Below are 18,898 nucleotides of genomic sequence, written 5' to 3'. Positions count from 1 at the left end.
TTTATTGTGGTATACATTCTCACTAGAGTTTATTTTAAAAGACCAAATTCAAGACGTACCTGGGCCGGTGAGGCTGACCGATGTATCTAGAGACTATTAGTCGGTTTAAAAGGTCTGAGTCTTTGCCATGGAGAGCGGTACTGGCATACGTTAGCGTTGGCAGGATTTTGGCCGCAATCACCGATAGCAGAGGTTTATTTGATAGACCATTCAATTTTTTTGCCAGTTGTCTGATGATTTTGTATATCGTCTATATAGAACCCCAGGTATTTGTAGCTTTTTACTTCCTCTAACTTGTTGCCATTGAGCCAGATGTTCTGTTTGCTTCTCCGGTGATTGCCAATCAACATTGTTTTAGTTTTTGATGTGTTTATTTCTAATTTATTACGAGATATAATCTGACATTTCATTTAAAGCTCTTTGAAGACCGATCTTAGTTAAACTTATTAACACCACATTGTCGGAGTACGAGAGATGTGTAAGCAATAGTTTGCCAATTTGCGGAGGATGGGAATTAATACAATCTAGCCTTTGTGCAAGATCAGACATAAACAAATTGAAAAGGTGTGGGGCCAATACACAACCTTGTTTAAGGCCTTTAGTCGTAGTCAGCTTTCTGGATAGTTTAGAGCCGTCTCCTATCTTAATTCTTATCCATGTATTAGAATTGGAATGCAGTATTCCTTGTAGCAACCTCTCTGGGATATTCCTGGCTCACAGTTTCTTCCATAGGAGGTGACGGTCTACGCTATCAAACGCTGCCTTTAGGTCTATAAAACATAGGTGAAGTTGTTGTTTCCTCCGCTTGCATTTGTTTGCTATTAGTGATAGAGCTAAGATGTTCGTGATCATCCCTATGCCTTGCCTGAAACCTGTTTGGTTGACTGGAATCAGATTGAGATTGTTTGACTTCAGGTCTTCCAAAATCAGTGAGGCATGATATTTGGCTTTGAAATCTAAAAGGGCGATTAGCCTGTAGTTCGATGGATTTGTTCTATCTCCTCCTTTAAAGATAGGTGTCATTATCGAGTCTTGCCAGTTAGGGAGAATACAATTTAGCAGCTCTATTTCTTTAAATAACATGAATAAATGCTCACTCCAGAAGGATAGATTGTTCTTGAAGATGGCTTGACGATTGCGCGCCGAAGGCGCGCATAAGGCAAGCTCGTCTGCGCTCGTCCGCGCCGAGCCCGGGCCTAGGGCTATGACCCCTGCATTACAGATACCAGAGCTCAGGCATTATAATGCGGAAACTCTGTACAGCCTCAGACCCCCTGTCACTGCTTGTACGCAGCATCCCTACTGCGTTGAGCTTCTACCACAAGCCTGTCCCAAATGTAAGTGCTCCCTTAAACCCAAACCTACCGCCGAATTCACCCACGACTTCCAAATGTTCCTACTGAACTGTCGTTCTTTGCCGAAACATAAGGTTGAAATTGCACTTTTGATAGAGGAGCATATGCCAGACATCCTGTTTTTGACAGAAACCTGGCTGACCTCGGAGTCCGACCCCGCCTTAGCCGTCGCCCTCCCTCCAGGCTTTCAAATTACGCGGCAAGACCGACCGAAAGGCAGGGGAGGAGGTCTAGCCATTATTTACAAGGAACGGTTTCAATGTCGTGTCACCTCTGAAACCATCCCAGACTGTGAGAGCCTCACTTTTGACATCGATCTCTCTCCTAATAGCTGCTTTTCAGGCACTCTTATCTACCGTCCCCCTGGCCCCTCTAAGCAGTTCCATGAGTGCCTACCTATGAGCCTGGCTGAACGGGCTTTTACTTCGTCTAATTATACCCTGTTAGGTGATTTTAATCTCCATTTTGACTCCTCTACAGATCATACAGCCACTACCCTGGCTGACGATTTGGCAGCCCTGCAACTCACCCAGCATGTGAAGACCCCCACACATGCTAAGGGCCACCTGCTGGATCCGATTTTTAGCAATTGTACTGACCTTGTAGCTGGGCTACCTATTCCTCTGCCGTGGACAGACCACTCACTGGTCCCATTTGAGTGGACCTCACTCAAGCCCCCCCCGACTGGACCCACCACAAGGGTCATGCGAGCCTGGTCTCGCCTCGTAATTGACGACTGGTCCGTCAAACTTGCTAGCAGCCACCCCCATTATAGTGAAGACCCTTGCGTAGTCTACCAAACTTACGCTGACTGGATTTCTCAAACTCTGGATGTCATACTACCAAAAAAGAAAGTCACGCTAAAACGCTCTCACAAAACTGCTCCCTGGTATACTGAAGCTCTCAGGGACATGAAGCGTCAGTGCAGGAAATCGGAAAGACGCTGGCGTTTGAACTATTCGACGGAGAACAAATCCCTCTACCGAGAGTCACTCAGCAAATATAAAGCAGAAGTTAAAACTGCTCAGGCGGCCCACTTTTTGAACAAGATTATGAGTGCTAAATCAAAGCCTAAAGAAATTTTTCAAATTGTGAAACAGTTAACAAAACCCCCACCTGATTTACCAATCACTAAATCTTCCACTCATTGTAATAACATTGCTGAGTTTTTTCATCAAAAAGTGAATAAAATCTACTCAGCCTTCCCCCATAAGGACATCACCCTATCAGCCCAACCCAATGAAACCCCAATCTCTTCCCCACCACAACCTCTATCTACCTTGACCCATTTCCCCTCTCTAGACCTTGTAACCCTTGAATCCATAGCCCGAAAAGTCAAGTCCGGATCCCCTGACGATCCAGCCCCTCCAGACATTATCATGGCGGCCTCACAATTCATTCTGCCGACCATTAGAAATGTCTTAAATTCATCTATCACCTCCGGCATTGTCCCGCCCGCCTGGAAGCAGGCTATGGTCAGATCCTTATTGAAGAAATCCAACCTGGACCCGACTGACCTTGGTAATTACCGTCCAATCTCCCTGCTCCCATGGGTGAGTAAGCTTCTGGAAAAATTCATAAATCTCCAACTGGTAAACTTTCTAGAAGAACAACAATTATTAGATCCCACCCAGACGGGCTTTAGACCCAAACATGGGACTGAGACCGCCCTTCTTATGGTCACAGAGGAGTCCAGAAAGATCCTGGATCAAGGAGGCTCAGTGGCAGTGATCCTCCTTGACCTCAGCGCGGCGTTTGACACGGTCAGCCATGACATCTTGCTGCGCCGTTTATCCAACGCCGGGATCAGGGACAAAGCCTGGCTGTGGTTCAAATCCTTCTTAGAGGATAGATACTTCCGAGTCTTTGAGGGGGAGTCTATGTCCACCTGTAGACCTTTAAAGTGTGGGGTCCCTCAGGGCTCCTCTTTGAGCCCCGCATTGTTTAATATATACATGAGGCCACTGGCCGAGGTTGTCCGCTCATTTGGGATTAAGATCACCTCCTATGCGGACGACACGCAGCTGGTGGTCTCACTGGCGCAGGAGGCCAATATGCCTGCGTCAGGCGGTCTCAAAGAATGCCTAGAGGAGGTCAAGGGCTGGATGTCCTCTTCATTCCTCAAATTGAATGGGGACAAAACGGAGCTGATGCTCCTAGGTTCCCCGGATCCCTACTTCCCCAACACCTTGTGGCCCCCTTGTCTAGGCCTTCCTCCAACCCCAAAAAACAACATCAAGAGCCTTGGGGTCTGGTTGGATAGATCCTTATCATTTAGCACCCAGGCCACAAAACTCTCAGCCGCCTGTTTTGGACTCATGAGAATGTTAAAAAAAATCTTCCCTCTCCTTCCCATGGAGGCAAAACAGGTGGCTGTACAGGGTCTAATACAATCACGCCTTGACTTCAACAACGTGCTTTATCTCGGTGCCCCAGAATATACCATACGCAGACTCCAGATAGTGCAGAACTGCGCAGCACGTCTGCTGCTGAACATCCCGCGCAGACAATCGGTGAGGGCCGGGCTGGCTAACCTTCATTGGCTACCAGTGCGCCAGAGGATTCTGTTTAAGGCCATGTGCATTGCACATCAGGCCTTCTGGGATACGGGCCCCAGGATTACCTGGGACCTAATTACTCACTACCTCCCCAGCAGAAACCTCCGTTCCAGCCAGACCTTCCTGGCCACGATACCAAGAATAAAAAGATCCAGATCTGGCGGCAGGACGTTCGCCTACAACGCTTCCATGGCATGGAACAACCTCCCCCTGCACCTGAGAGCCAATTGCAATCTGCCCACATTCCGGAAACAGTTAAAAACTTTTCTTTTTAATCTGCCCCACTAATCCCAGTTAGGCCCCTCTGCAGGTCCCTGGTTATTCTAGCGCTTGGACGCCTTCGGGCAGCAATTCGCGCTCTATAAATCCACATCCATTCCATTCCATTCCTTGAGGAATGCCATTAGGTCCTGGAGCACCATCTCCTCTGCCTTTCTGTATTATGCGTATTATTCCATCAGCTGACACGGAGAACCGGTCTGTCTTTGCTTTGAGGGAACTGGAGCAATTATTGCCCAGCGGATTAGTGTTTTCCTCCATTGGGTTAGCACCAGAACCCTTCTTTGCTATTAAGTTGCTCGTGCTGGTCTCACCTGGATTGCTTGTACCACTAACCCCTTGTATGATGTTTTCCATTATATTTTTTACCTCCAGTAATTCCTGATTGTTCAATGTTGGCTTGTTGAGAATTATGATTTCTGTAAACTTTATAGTTAAGAATTTAGCCCACTTGTGGTCTTGTATATTTGATGATAGCATGTTCACCGGCCTGTGCAATTTATTTATTATTTCCCAGAATGTATTCGAGTTAGTTTTCTTTGCACTACAGAGTAATTCAGCCCAAAATGTATCTTTGTTGATTCTCTTTTCTTCCCATAACTTTTTTTTAAAAGTTTTCCTCAGATGACGTACATTGTCCCAGGTTGCTTGGTCTAGGAATGTTATTTTTAGCCTCCTGATGGCTTTTTTGAGTTCGCATTTCAAGGCTCTCACCCCTTCCTTTAATTTTTGTTTAATTTCATTTTTGTTTTTTTTGTTTTTAGTCTGCTTTTGTTTCCTGGGCATTTATGTTGTAAGATCTGAAGTGAATTTTACCCATGCTTGAATTTTATTTGGGGCCTCGAATTCAATATCCATTATCAGCCTCTTTAATTTAGTTTGAAGTGTTTCTATCATTTCATTTGACCATTTTAGACGCTTTAGGTCAGTTGTGTAAATGCTTCCTTCTATTGTAGGATTCACCTGATGTTTGGCTAGTTTTAAGCTGAAATGTACATGTTGATAAGAATGATCACTCCTGGTTGTGTACTCTATGGAAAAATGAGAGAGTAATGGCATCAATGCTAGTGAGATGGCTGTATAATCCAGTCTGGATCATGTCTTTCCTCCATGGAATGGATGTTTTGGTGGGAAGTCGTCCGTTGTTTTCCCTTTTATTACTCTCAATCCAAGAACCTCTAAAGCATTTACCAGGCGTTGACCTACGAGTTCCGGAGATGTTCTCTTCAGTTGGTATTGTAGCCGGATGTTCCAAAATATGTTGTCAGCTACTAGCTTCTCGTCTTCATCCAGGTTGTATATTAAATTGGAATTAAAGTCCCCTGTCAGTACCATATCCCATAAGGGGTATGTGCTCCTTATGTCTTTAATTGTAGCTATTAACTTGGCGTTATGGGCTGTTTTTATCCTTGCTATCGGATGTGCATATGGATTGGTCAACAGGACAGTTTTTGTTCTGCCGACGATGCCTTAGGTGAGTTTTGTTAATTGTATGTTTGGGCCCGAAGAGACAATCTGTTCCGATTCGATGTTTAATGCAGTAGATATATAGACTGCCAATCCCCCTTTCGGCCGTCCATGAATCTTTTGTTTTTACTGCTGGTACTGTATAGTGTGTGTAGCCTGCCAGGGGTAAATCATCCAGTGCCCATGTCTCCTGAAGCGCTATTATGTCACTGCAGGTCGGAAGATGACCTCGCCCTGGCAGGCACATGTGCAGCAGGACGTCTGCAGTTTATTACAGCTGCAGCATTAAAAGAAATAGAGCAGCCAGCAAGTAGTAGTTTCTTTTCAGTTGCTTGGCTTTTGAAATTCTTTTCTTGCCTCTCCTCTCAGATTGGCAGGGCAACGCCCCTTTTGCCCACTAACACCAGCCACCCCTGCTGATTTTTGCACTTCCGTAGCTAGAGATTCTCCTGGATTTCTTCAGGAGTCTTCTCGCTTAGCTCTTCCTCCCTCGTCGCATAATCCTGTTCATGTAGTAGTCATAATTTATGATGCGAGGAATAAATATATGATCATTGAATGCAATAATCTTTCAGGAATCTTATCTGCAGATTTAAATCTGATAAGCACATGAAATAATCTCTCTTTATCCATAGACATGATGAAATGAGATGTGAATCTTTTTGGCATGCTTACTGTTTTGTTGGTGTTTCTAACATAGAAATTACAAATCCCAAAGTTTGTTTATTTCCTGAGAATTAATCAGAACAGGGGTTCAATATTATGCTTGAGTAAAATGCAGTCACAATATAGTATGTACAGTAATTTAATGATAGAATAATGTGGGCAAATAACTTCCTTGTGACATTGGCTAGTTTACTCAGAAGCATGGCCTCATATGTTTAATATAGAAACGTATTTACTTATCTCCTTCCTTGCCCCTCATCTCTGGATTAAACTGCCAATGCAACTACTCATCTGTGAAAATCACTCCCACTCCAGAAAAGCACTGAAGACCTACCTATTTTAAGAGTGCGTTTTGCCTACCACCCGTTGTCTTTGTCTTATGCCGAGAAACCCGTTAGGGGTGATTCGAGTGCGTAATAATTTAAAATTAACATAGCATAAAATGGACACTCTTTTCACTCTGGGCTGCCAACTCTATCCATCAGGTAAATGAACAGCAACATCTAATCCTGAAAAACCTTCATAGAGTAAACACAGACTACTTCAGCACCTTATTTGTTAACTAATCCAACAACATCTTTCTCCTGGACTTTAAACTCCATGCCAATTTGTCTTCAAAGCCATCAAGGCCAACATTACAAGCCATCAAGTAGTGTCTTAATTTGGTCACATATCCCATTATTCCACTTTTCCCGGCAATGCAATCAGGAATTAAGCACAGAAAATATGTACAACATTAACAGCTCAGAGTAAGCTACCACCTTCTCTTCCATCCCTTTGCACACAATAATCGAGTTATATTATTGAGCTCCCATATAGACCTTGCTAACACGTCTTCCACCCTCTAATTCACCACATAGGGAGGTAACATTCTTCTATCCATCACCATCAAGCCTCTCTTTGAAGAAGCACGCTCCTCAACACAGTAAAGGGATTGCTTGCACAAGTGATTTACCCAAAAGCACTCAGACACACTTATGGCCCTAATACAGAAGAAAATAGCAAATAGTGATCCTGAAACCCTCATCGGATACTAACCCATCACATACCTACCATGCCTCTAAAATGTTATGAATTGATCACTCACTAACCAATTACAAGGCAAAGTTAACTTCAGTTACCTTCTACAAGATCTCCATTTTGGTTTCAGACCACACTACAGCGCTGAAGCGGCCAGCATAGAAGACAAGTATGACATCCTCGAAAAAATAACCCCTGTCCCCATTTCATGCTAATCCTCTAAGCCACCAAACTCTGCAGACCTGAATCATTCTGGAGACCTCCTGCACTCACCAGCTTCAATAAATTAACAACATATACTTTAGCCTACTCTGCAAGAAAGATCACCGTCTGAGATGGCCATTGTAAGACATAAAAACATTAAAAAGACAGATTTGTAATCAAAAAGTACAAAAGGGAAAAGACCAAAAGAAAGGTCTTCTTGAACTTGCACACATGGTCTGCAACAGAATATATGACATTACAACGCATGCAATTACAACGCATGCTTTTACAACACAGTCTTTACATCACAACTACCATTACATTGCGTGATTTTACAACGCACGCCATTACAACGCATTTTTTAAAAATTACCATTACAACGCATTCCATTACAACGCATACCATTACAACGCATACCATTACAATGCATAATACTTTTAGGGCAACAGTAAGGTAAATGTTGGATAGTGTAGGGGTAAAGATTACTATTCCCACTCCAGTGAGTGCAACAGTAGGGTAATGGTGGATAGTGTAGGGGTAAAAATTACTAAGTGTTGGATAGTGTAGGGGTAAAGATTACTATTCCCACTCCAGTGAGTGCAACAGTAGGGTAATGGTGGATAGTGTAGGGGTAAAAATTACTAAGTGTTGGATAGTGTAGGGGTAAAAATTACTATTCCCACTCCAGTGAGTGCAACAGTAGGGAAAGTGCTGGATAGTGTAGGGGTACAAATTACTATTCCCATGTACCCCATAACCCATACACATCGTAATACTAAAAAAATCTCCATTACTTACCTTATAATGCATTGTAATGGCATGCATTGTAATGGTATGCGTTGTAATGGCATGCGTTGTAGTGACATGCGTTGTAATGGCATACATTGTAATGGCATGCGATGTAAAGGTAGTTGCGTTGTAAAGGTAGGTCGTTGTAATGACTGCGTTGTAATGGATGTTTCCTTCTGCAACAACCTTAAACCAAAGTTCGGGCTGCAGATCCACCCACAAGACTCACAGGCCGATGCACTTGATAGTAAATTGTTGTCTCATGCTACACCGATCTTTCTGGTGAAAGCATCTTACAGCAAATCATTTGCTTATGTGACACATATCTTAGAAGCGAAGAGGAACAAAGTGGGGAGTAGAGAGGTACCACTCACACGAGTGGTGGAGGTGGATACTTCCTCCCAGTCATACGTTCATAAACATGGTGATCCACCCACAGGTAGGTGCGATATGTCAGAAACTCCCGCAGAAAATATGTATCCCACAGTCGTGGAGAATACACATCAGTTGTTTAAATACCCCTCACACACCAAAAGGGCCCTTGGTGTCATGCTTCATCATAGGGGTCTTCCCGCCCCTCTATGGGACGGGGCGTGCTACGACCTACGTTTGCGTGGGAGCACTGTTATTAGTGAGACGACTATGTGTGATGCGAGGGTGTGAGAGGAAGGGTCAGGAGTGGATGGAAAAGTGAATTAAAAAATACCTGGCTCTTTGGTCTAAAGAAATTTATTATACCGTTTGAGCTGGTATCAGTAAAAAGGTGAGGGGGAGGAGGAATGGATGTCTCAATGAGCTGTGCCTCCTAAGTGTGTCGACATGTTTCGAAGCTTCCCCATGCTTCTTCTTCAGGACCTTAAGGATCCCTTCCTAAAACTCACTGTGATGTGTAAAAAGGTAAAAAATGAATGAAAGAATTAAAAATGAACAAGGAAGTAAATAACCTCCTTAGGTAAGTAATGCCTAAATAGGTCTTGTATGGTCCATTAACCTAGAAAAAACAAAGGGGAGATAAAAGCCATATTCACGTAGCTAGATGATCAATCCATCGTGAGCATTCAGTGATCTGAAAAAGAAGTGATATAGTAATCTCCTCTTAACGCTATCCATAACGTTATCACGTGGTCTGTGGTGAAGATAATGAGTGACAGTAGACACAAACATAAGACAGAACATACACGTAACATAAAGCACAAACTCTATACAGAAAGGAACAATGTTCCTATGATCCTAAAATCCCAAATCAATAGTTATCCATAACAGTGGGAACATGTCAAAAAACAACATACTTGCTGTCAAGAGAGTAAGTAACCTCATGAGCTCGTGGACCGAGTGGTGGAAGTGCCAAATCGGCTATCTACATGGTGGACAAAAAGAAGAAAGTACATTCCCGATGGGACACAAGAATTACGTTGAAAAGGTCCAAGTAAGGCAACCCCTCGACGTAACGGCTATGCCGTACTTACAACTCCCGGGATCAATGTCCTGCCAAGATAACCACCCCGGTCGGCTCCATCGATGATACTGAGCGGGTGGGAGGGAGTTTAAATATAGGCTTCAATCAAGGTAAGTGCGCGAAAAATGGGGGAAATACAGGACATCTCCACAGTGATTGATAATACCTTTCAGAATACGTCAAGGGAGGAAAAGGAGGCCATACGCCAATTATCAATGAACCAGGATATCATAATCAAACCCGCAGACAAGGGGGGAGCGATTGTGTTACAATTTACAGACAATTATGATAACGAATGTAGGAAACTCCTAAATGATCGTAGGAATTATGGTATCCTACAGGAAGACCCTACAGAATCTATCAGGATCAGAATTGTCACCATGGTGGAAGAAGCGCTAGCTAATGACTGGATCTCCAAGAAAGAGGCTGAATTTCTGATCAATAAAAGTCATAGGGTCCCCTATTTCTATACTATACCTAAGATCCATAAAAACCTTGGGTCCCCCCCTGGTAGACCCATTGTTTCCGGGGTCAACTCCATCTTGGAACCACTATCTAGGTTCGCGGATGCCTTTCTTCGCCCCTTGGTTCAAGCCACCAGCACCTATTTACGAGACACAAAGAATGTCTTGCAAGTGCTGCAGGATATTGATTTTGACCCTACCAAGAATCTCCTAATGGGTCTTGATGTTGAGAGTCTTTATACTAGCCTCCCGCATGACGAAACGCTGCTCATTATAGAGGAAGCATTGTTCTCCGCTCCTTGGGAATATCAGACACCTCGCAATGTAGTGATGGAATGTGTATCTTTGGCACTTACCCGGAACTTCTTCATGTATGCCAAAGACATATATGAACAAAGACACGGTACCAGCATGGGGAGTACCTTTGCTCCGAGCCTGGCAGGCCTATATGTACATCACCTAGAGGCCAACAAAATCTTGCACACCACCAACCCTTTCCTCTCACACATCAAGGTCTGGAAAAGATACATTGATGATGTTTTGGTCATATGGGAAGGTGATGCTGACTCAACTGAAGCCTTCATGCTGTGGCTCAACCAACAAAACGCATTTCTTAAATTCACACATACAGTATCAGGTGATAATTTGGTTTTTCTGGATCTTAATATCTATCCAGACCAGGGTATACTGAAAACCACCACACATTTTAAAGCTACTGCTAAGAACTGCTTACTTCTGTTCGATAGCTTCCACCCCCGCTACTTGAAGAAGAACCTACCGTATGGGCAATTCCTTCGTCTACGGAGGAATTGTACTGAAACTATTGAGTTCAGAAAACAAGCATCTGAACTACGCCAAAAACTGATTAAACGGAACTATCCCGACAGAGTCATTGACAAAGCCCTTAAGAGGGCAAGGAATAACAACAGAGAAGCCCTATTGGAAGACAAAGTGGTCACTCAGAGAGACCCATTTGTGTAACCACTTATAACACGCATTCCAACAAAATCACGAAGATAGTGAACAAACATTGGCGACTTCTAAATAGTTGCGGTCTAAATATCACTAAACCGATGTTTGCACACAAAAGAGGTAGAAACCTCAGAGACATGCTTGTCCACACCAGACCTAGGAACACACCAAGGCCTATAATTGAAGGCTTGCTACCACCAATACAGGGACATCACCCATGTGGTAACTGTAGCACATGCTACCTCACGAAAAGAAGCAAGCACATCAAATTCAGGAATGGTGATGAGTGGGACCAGAGAAGCTTTACTAATTGTAATAGCAAAAATGTGGTCTATCTAATCACCTGCCCGTGTGGTCTTGAATACGTGGGGATGACCACTAGACCAATCAAGATACGTGTCGGTGAACATCGAAGTAATGTCAGGTGTGGGAGGAGTACCACTAAGATGTCCAGTCACTACATATCCAGCAGTCATGGTATTGATGATTTGCAGTGGACAGTGATCGAACAACTGGACGGAGAACATGGCCATCTTGAAAAAGAACAGCGTTGGGTTTTCCGTCTTAGAACCCATATCTGTGGATTAAATGACGAAATACCATGGAATCAATTCCATTTGTGATTTTCAACTATTGACTATTCATGTAACATTGACTATTTCCTGTTTTGTGCAACCTTCTTTCCTCCCACTTTTTTTAGAGAGATTGCCCTTCTTGTGGTCGTCTCCCGTGTTTTTTGCCACCATTTAACTATAATTTTAAGTACCATTGTGCCCATACCTGGTTCTCTGTAACCAAGGTTGATGCTCGCTGCCATTGGCTACAGCGGGTGGTGTATTCCTCCTAAACCCCCTTTGAAGTATATTTTCCGATCAAGTGGCAACTTACTATGCCTAGACCTGGTTCATTGTAACATGGTTGTATGTAATTCTACCCTTATTATTATTTTTTTTTTCGGCGATAACTTTTTTCACCGAAGCAGAATTCATTTTTATATCCCACTTTTTGTATATACCAGCCTTAGGATTATTGTCCGCGGCTTCATTGAATAGGCACGTTAGTGTTTGGCTCTGAATAACTTTATTTAATTCCCGTTTCACGCACCCTTTGACCCGGCCGGTTTACTTCCGGTTCCGGGTCATTGATGGCAGAGGCAGCGGGTCAACGCGCAACGGTGTATACACTGATTTTCGCGCGCTTACCTTGGTTGAAACCTATATTTAAACTCCCTCCCACCCGCTCAGTATCATCGGCGGAGCTGACCGGGGTGGTTATCTTGGCAGGACATTGATCCCGGGAGTTGTAAGTACGGCATAGCCGTTACGTCGAGGGGTTGCCTTACTTGGACCTTTTCAACGTAATTCTTGTGTCCCATCGGGAATGTACTTTCTTCTTTTTGTCCACCATGTAGATAGCCGATTTGGCACTTCCACCACTCGGTCCACGAGCTCATGAGGTTACTTACTCTCTTGACAGCAAGTATGTTGTTTTTTGACATGTTCCCACTGTTATGGATAACTATTGATTTGGGATTTTAGGATCATAGGAACGTTGTTCCTTTCTGAATAGAGTTTGTGCTTTATGTTACGTGTATGTTCTGTCTTATGTTTGTGTCTACTGTCACCCATTATCTTTACCACAGACCACGTGATAACGTTATGGATAGCGTTAAGAGGAGATTACTATATCACTTCTTTTTCAGATCACTGAATGCTCACGATGGATTGATCATCTAGCTACGTGAATATGGCTTTTATCTCCCCTTTGTTTTTTCTAGGTTAATGGACCATACAAGACCTATTTAGGCATTACTTACCTAAGGAGGTTATTTACTTCCTTGTTCATTTTTCATTCTTTCATTCATTTTTTGCCTTTTTACACATCACAGTGAGTTTTAGGAAGGGATCCTTAAGGTCTTGAAGAAGAAGCATGGGGAAGCTTCGAAACATGTCGACACACTTAGGAGGCACAGCTCATTGAGGCATCCATTCCTCCTCCCCCTCACCTTTTTACTCATACCAGCTCAAACGGTATAATAAATTTCTTTAGACCAAAGAGCCAGGTATTTTTTAATTCACTTTTCCATCCACTCCTGACCCTTCCTCTCACACCCTCGCATCACACATAGTCGTCTCACTAATAACAGTGCTCCCACGCAAATGTAGGTCGTAGCACGCCCCGTCCCGTAGAGGGGCGGGAAGACCCCTATGATGAAGCATGACACCAAGGGCCCTTTTGGTGTGTGAGGGGTATTTAAACAACTGATGTGTATTCTCCACGACTGTGGGATACATATTTTCTGCGGGAGTTTCTGACATATCGCACCTACCTGTGGGTGGATCACCATGTTTATGAACATATCTTAGAAGCACAGCCCTAAGAGAGCAACGGTTATCCCTCTGGTTACAGGGAATTGACCGACTCAGGCCATCTGATATTAGAGGTGGCTCTCAATGTACAGATATCTTCAATGGTGAGGCTTAAGGAAGAAGAACAACAGTTCCACATGCTGCACAAATCTTGAAGACACTGGTCTCAGACCATAGGTCGAGCCTTTGGTGATGTTACAGATCGATGTCGCTAAAGAACTAATCCTTCTGGTTATAGAGACGGGATTGATTCCGGCATCACACAGAAATTGTGATCCCGAGGGCCTTAATAAAGGAGGCCCCCTTTAAGCCTACGCCCCTGATTGCACATCTTCCTACGTCCTTGAAAGAAGCAGATTATTGACTTTAGCAACATGCGAAAGAAATATCTGTGCTCCGAGCACGTGAATTCGAGTTTAGTGTCATTTTGCGACACTTTAATAACATTATCACTTTGCGACAAAAAGTCGTTGAGCAATAGTAAACGAACACCGCATTTTTAATAATAATATTTATCATCAGTACTTTATCAGCCATAGATGCTGCCATCTAATATCCACAATGCATGTACCAGCGGCCAGTGAAATACCATGTAGTTCATTATTAATTGAATTAGCCAATGCTCACCAGTGTTACTGCTGTGATAAAGCAGATCAACCTCTCCCCGTGCAGGAATAATAAAGTCGTTTTTGTCTAATCAGGGCTGGCTTTAGGGCAGTGTAACTGGTGCGGCCGCACTGGGCGCTGACCTGTGGAGGGGGCGCGGACCTCATGGGAGAGGGACGCTTGTTTAGCAATAACTTATGATTGGAGAGATGAGAGGCACTTATGCCTGGTAGTAGTGAGAGAATCGAGGGGCAGTCATGGGGTGTCGGGGCACCAAAAATGATTCTCGCACAGGGCGCCACCAGCGCTAAAGCCGGCCCTGTGGCTAATAATTCTTACTGCAGTTTTGCAATTTCTTAGCACAGTAAAGAGCAGCTGTTACTAGCACCCTATTTAATAGTGCCGAGTGAAAATACATGTGTATTATGTTGCTGCTTAAAGGACAAGTCCTGTAGACATTGCACTATGTTTACTAAACATAACCTGAGTTTATTGCACAGCGTCTTAGCTAGATTTCCACCCGTTCCACCCTCCTATCTCAGCTACAAAAAAAAATGTGCATTATGAAAAACAAATGTAACCCCCTATTTGAGGTTATGAGAAGAAAAGTATCAGAACACAGGACCAACAGGAGTTAAGTGTTGATCCTCTGATAACAGGGCATCTAAAAGAGTCGGGCTCTTGGCTAGAGACCCTGTTTCTCGTGCCTTAAACCAGCCTAAATAAAAAATGGTGTAAAAACCTACAAATTGAGAAGCCATGGTGTCAGACTTTCATGTATGTGTGTACACATCCGGTGGAAATTCACTTTTTTCGAATCGCTCACATGAATTTGTACTTGTAAGTTATAGTAATTGTGCGCCTAGTGTCTCTTGTCACACCAGCCGCTTCATGAATCAGGTCGTATGGATTAATAATGAACTATTATTGAATAGATGAAAATACCTTTCTCTCCTTCCGCCTAAAACCTCACCCCACACCTCTCGCATGACTTACTGCGGGATCTCGTGGTGTTAGAAATTCAAAGGTTCCCCTGCATGCCAATTTTGTGTCGTTCTTTACCAAAATATAGCTGTAACAGTTTTAATCCCAGAGCGTTAGTAAATTATGAATTTATACCTGCAGTTTCAGTGGAACTGCTTATTTGGGGCACCCATACAACTGTCAGGTACATAACTGGGGAAATTGTCCAGTTGTACAGTTAGCTCTAACTGTACGACTGCGTGGTATAAAAAATAAAAAATCCCCAATTCTAGGGTTAGTGAAAGTGTGCTATATATTTATTTTCTGCAAAAGTTTCGATGTTGGGCTCTTCCCAACATTAGCAGCTGGCACTCCCATGACACTCCCTTGGAAGTGTCCACACCCAACCTAACCCAGCTGAAATGTGTGCCCACAGAGCTAGGTCCCAATTTCCCTAAGTGCCATTTACACCATAAAGGTCCGGAGAGCTTACGTCTGGGAGTAAAACGGGTCTTCTGAATTGCGTGCATAGTTGATAGTTTCTACACACCTCAATGTCACTGTGTAGACCCCACAAATTAAGCATCCGGGCTTGTCCTTAACACATCTGGCCCTATTTATTATGCAAAGACGGAGCATAGACACTGCTGTCTTGGACACCATGAATACATTTATTTACTTCAAGCTTACATTTAAATTTACATGAGGTGTGCTCTCCAACTGTTGTAACTTGGTGAATCCTGCGATTCATACATTCAAAAGGTTGCAAAGTCGAGCAGTGACTTAGAAAAGGTGCAGTGGGCCCGAATACCTCAACAACAGAATAAACTTCCATGCACCCAAAAGGAACCTCCCATCTTCCAACCTCGCACTGGCCGAAACCCCGTGCATCCACAGAGCCAGAGCAGGCAGAAGATCCTTCTCCCACACCGAGACCAAAACATGGAACGAGCTCCCGGCAGACATCAGGCAGGACCCCTCCCTGACTCCCTGAACACCCTCAGGAAGACCCTTAAGACCTGGCTCTTTGGCTGAATGGATCTGCTCCCCCCCCCCCCCCCCTTCAGCACCTTGAGACCCTCAGGGGTGAGTAGCACGCTTAAAATACCCTGATTTATTGATTGATTGGCCCTCATGCAAGCAAGGAAAATGGCACCCATTATCCGGTTTGGAAGTTGAAAACGGTTACACTTAGGGTGCTCTGGGTCTCTTCCGGCCCACTACACCTGCTGCACTATTGATAGCCACGCCCCCAAAGGTAATACGTCACCCGGTGCTACGAAACCACTGTCAGGAATGTTGTTTCAAAACAATTATAGAGGCTCTGATATCTTTCCAGTGAATTTGTTTCCTGAGTTGCCAGGAAAATTCTTCAGTAAACGGAGATGTGTTTCCCAGAATACAGAGCGTTTTCCGTTTGCTACTATGAAGGGGATTTTTTTGTGATTACCCCACTATTTATTTAGCTCTTTTATTAAAAATGGTTGTTAAACTAAGCAGTGGCTTGATGCCTTCCAAGCTATGTTGGATGGAAATATCAAGAAAAACATGTAGCGTTAATACTGATTTATTATTGAGGTATCTGTCGGATGTTTATAGCGCTTTTAGTCAAAGCACTTGACACTAACTAGAAACATCGAATGGAAGTCTGTATATGGATGGGATGGTGACAGAAAATTAAAGTCATTCCCAATGACTAAATGTCAAAAATTGTATATTTTCAGACTACAGTCGGGAAACTGTCCGCCAAAAAGGTTTTCAGACACCATGTCCTTGTTCTATGGGCCGTGGTAATTCTGCTTAGACACATATGGTAGTTTACCCGGAATCAAAATATTCAAAATGTGCAGAAATAACCGCACAAAAAGGTTTCCCACTGCACGATTTTCGACGGGTAGAAATCTAGTAGGATTTTCGTTTCTTTTTCACTGCAGCAGTTTTTTTAAATATTTTATTCAGGCACCAAAAATGCAAGCCTGACCTATTGCCTTTGCCAGTGCTTGTTTTCTTTGCATTCTGGTATTGTACTTGAATGTAAATAAGTGAGCTTAGCTGGATGAGCTACTCAGACCTGAGACATTTGAGCTTCTCTGGCACACCAAAAGGAAACCGCAGCACGAATGATGCACTGGAAATGGGAATAATGCACAGTCTTATGTCTGAAGAACGATCGTTTGCTACCTCTTGTATTTTGTTTGCTTTTGATACATGCACAACTGCCACCATTGCCTCATGGTACGTAACGTTTGTTCTTGTGTTTTGAGTGTCTGCCATTTATTGCAGTATTATACCTCTACTTGTACTTTGTACGCTTTTGTAACATGCACACATGTCACTTTTTCCTCTTGTAACGTATCGTTTGCTACCTCTTGTATTTTGTTTGCTTTTGATACATGCACAACTGCCACCATTGCCTCATGTAACGTAACGTTTGTTCTTGTGTTTTGAGTGTCTGCCATTTATTGCAGTATTATACCTCTACTTGTACTTTGTACGCTTTTGTAACATGCACACACGTCACCTTTTCCTCTTGTAACGTATCGTTTGCTACCTCTTGTATTTTGCTTGCTCTTGATACTTGCACAATTGCCACCATTGCCTCATGTAACGTAACGTTTGTTTTTGTGTTTTGAGTGTCTGCCATTTATTGCAGTATTATACCTCTACTTGTACTTTGTACGCTTTTATAACATGCACACACGTCACTTTTTTCCTTTTGTAACGTATCGTTTGCTACCTCTTGTATTTTGTTTGCTCTTGATACTTGCACAATTGTCACTATTGCCTCATGTTACGTAACGTTTGCTTTTGTAACATGCTCACTTGTAATTTTCTCCTCATGTATCAGTACTGTTCCTATTGTGAAGCGCTCTGACACCTTCGGGTAAAGTCCGCGCTGTATAAAAACGCATAAAATAAATAAAATTAAAATAAATGTTGCGCTCATCCTCTCTGTGACGTCATGCATTTCAAAGGCGGTGGATAGTCGCAGATGCCGCCTTTTGCATTTTAAATACAGCACCTCATAGTAACAAAGCCACTGAAGCATTTTGAACAGCTTTCAAAGATGATAGTATAAATAATATTTACCATAATAAGATTTTTTTTTTTAAGTGACTTCCATTAGTGACATCATAAAACAAAGCTGTAATACGGTGCTTGTCATTTGCATTCTATTTTTTTTACCTGTTATAAGCTGGAGAATCAAAGTCATTGTCAGTAGAGTTAACATCCTGCCTGGCCCCGCTCTCCGTCCTTTCGTGTAGTTGCTGTTCCCTTTTCCTCTAGAGCCTTTGCAGACTGATGGTTTGAGGAAGTCGTTTGTGTTTTTAAAAGTCACACGCTCCTCCTTTCTTTCGTTATGAAGTGGGTTCACATGACTGCGTTGTGGATAAATGACTGATATTTTAATGTGTTTACTTCTGGCGGTGTGCGACTATACTCCGTAGCCAGACAACTGGTTACAGAAGTCTTACTGGTACATTTAATCATTGGCAAACGAAGGGTGTTCTTACTAGCATGATCTCGCTCACGGCTTTAAGTGGGATGAAGTAAATGGGGGGAGGGGGGGTCTCTCAAAGGGGCGTGGCCGATGTGAGTAGGGCGTGGCTTGCAACATGTAAGCTACAAATTTGTGCGTAGCATAGTGTGCAGCCCCACTGGTAATTTGGTGCTTCTGTCATTGCATCCGGTTATTTAAAACAACAAGTGACAAGTGTCCTTCTGTAAG

At 43.2% G+C, this 18,898-nt stretch overlaps 1 long non-coding RNA gene across 2 annotated transcripts in view; it reads right to left on the bottom strand.

Annotated features, from left to right (window-relative positions):
• The window catches only part of LOC146772987 (uncharacterized), a 78,199-nt gene extending 59,735 nt beyond the window's left edge, over positions 1-18,464 (bottom strand). For both annotated transcript variants that reach the window (XR_014972114.1, XR_014972115.1), the window contains exon 1: positions 18,355-18,464. This is a non-coding gene — a long non-coding RNA (uncharacterized LOC146772987). The remainder of the gene's footprint in view (positions 1-18,354) is intronic.
• Between the last annotated feature and the right edge of the window lie 434 nt (positions 18,465-18,898).

Source organism: Triturus cristatus, chromosome 12, assembly GCF_964204655.1.
Source record: "Triturus cristatus chromosome 12, aTriCri1.1, whole genome shotgun sequence".
NCBI classification, from domain to species: Eukaryota; Metazoa; Chordata; class Amphibia; order Caudata; family Salamandridae; genus Triturus; species Triturus cristatus.
Note: the sequence above shows the minus strand (reverse complement) of the source record. Positions and strands in the feature narration are given on the sequence as shown.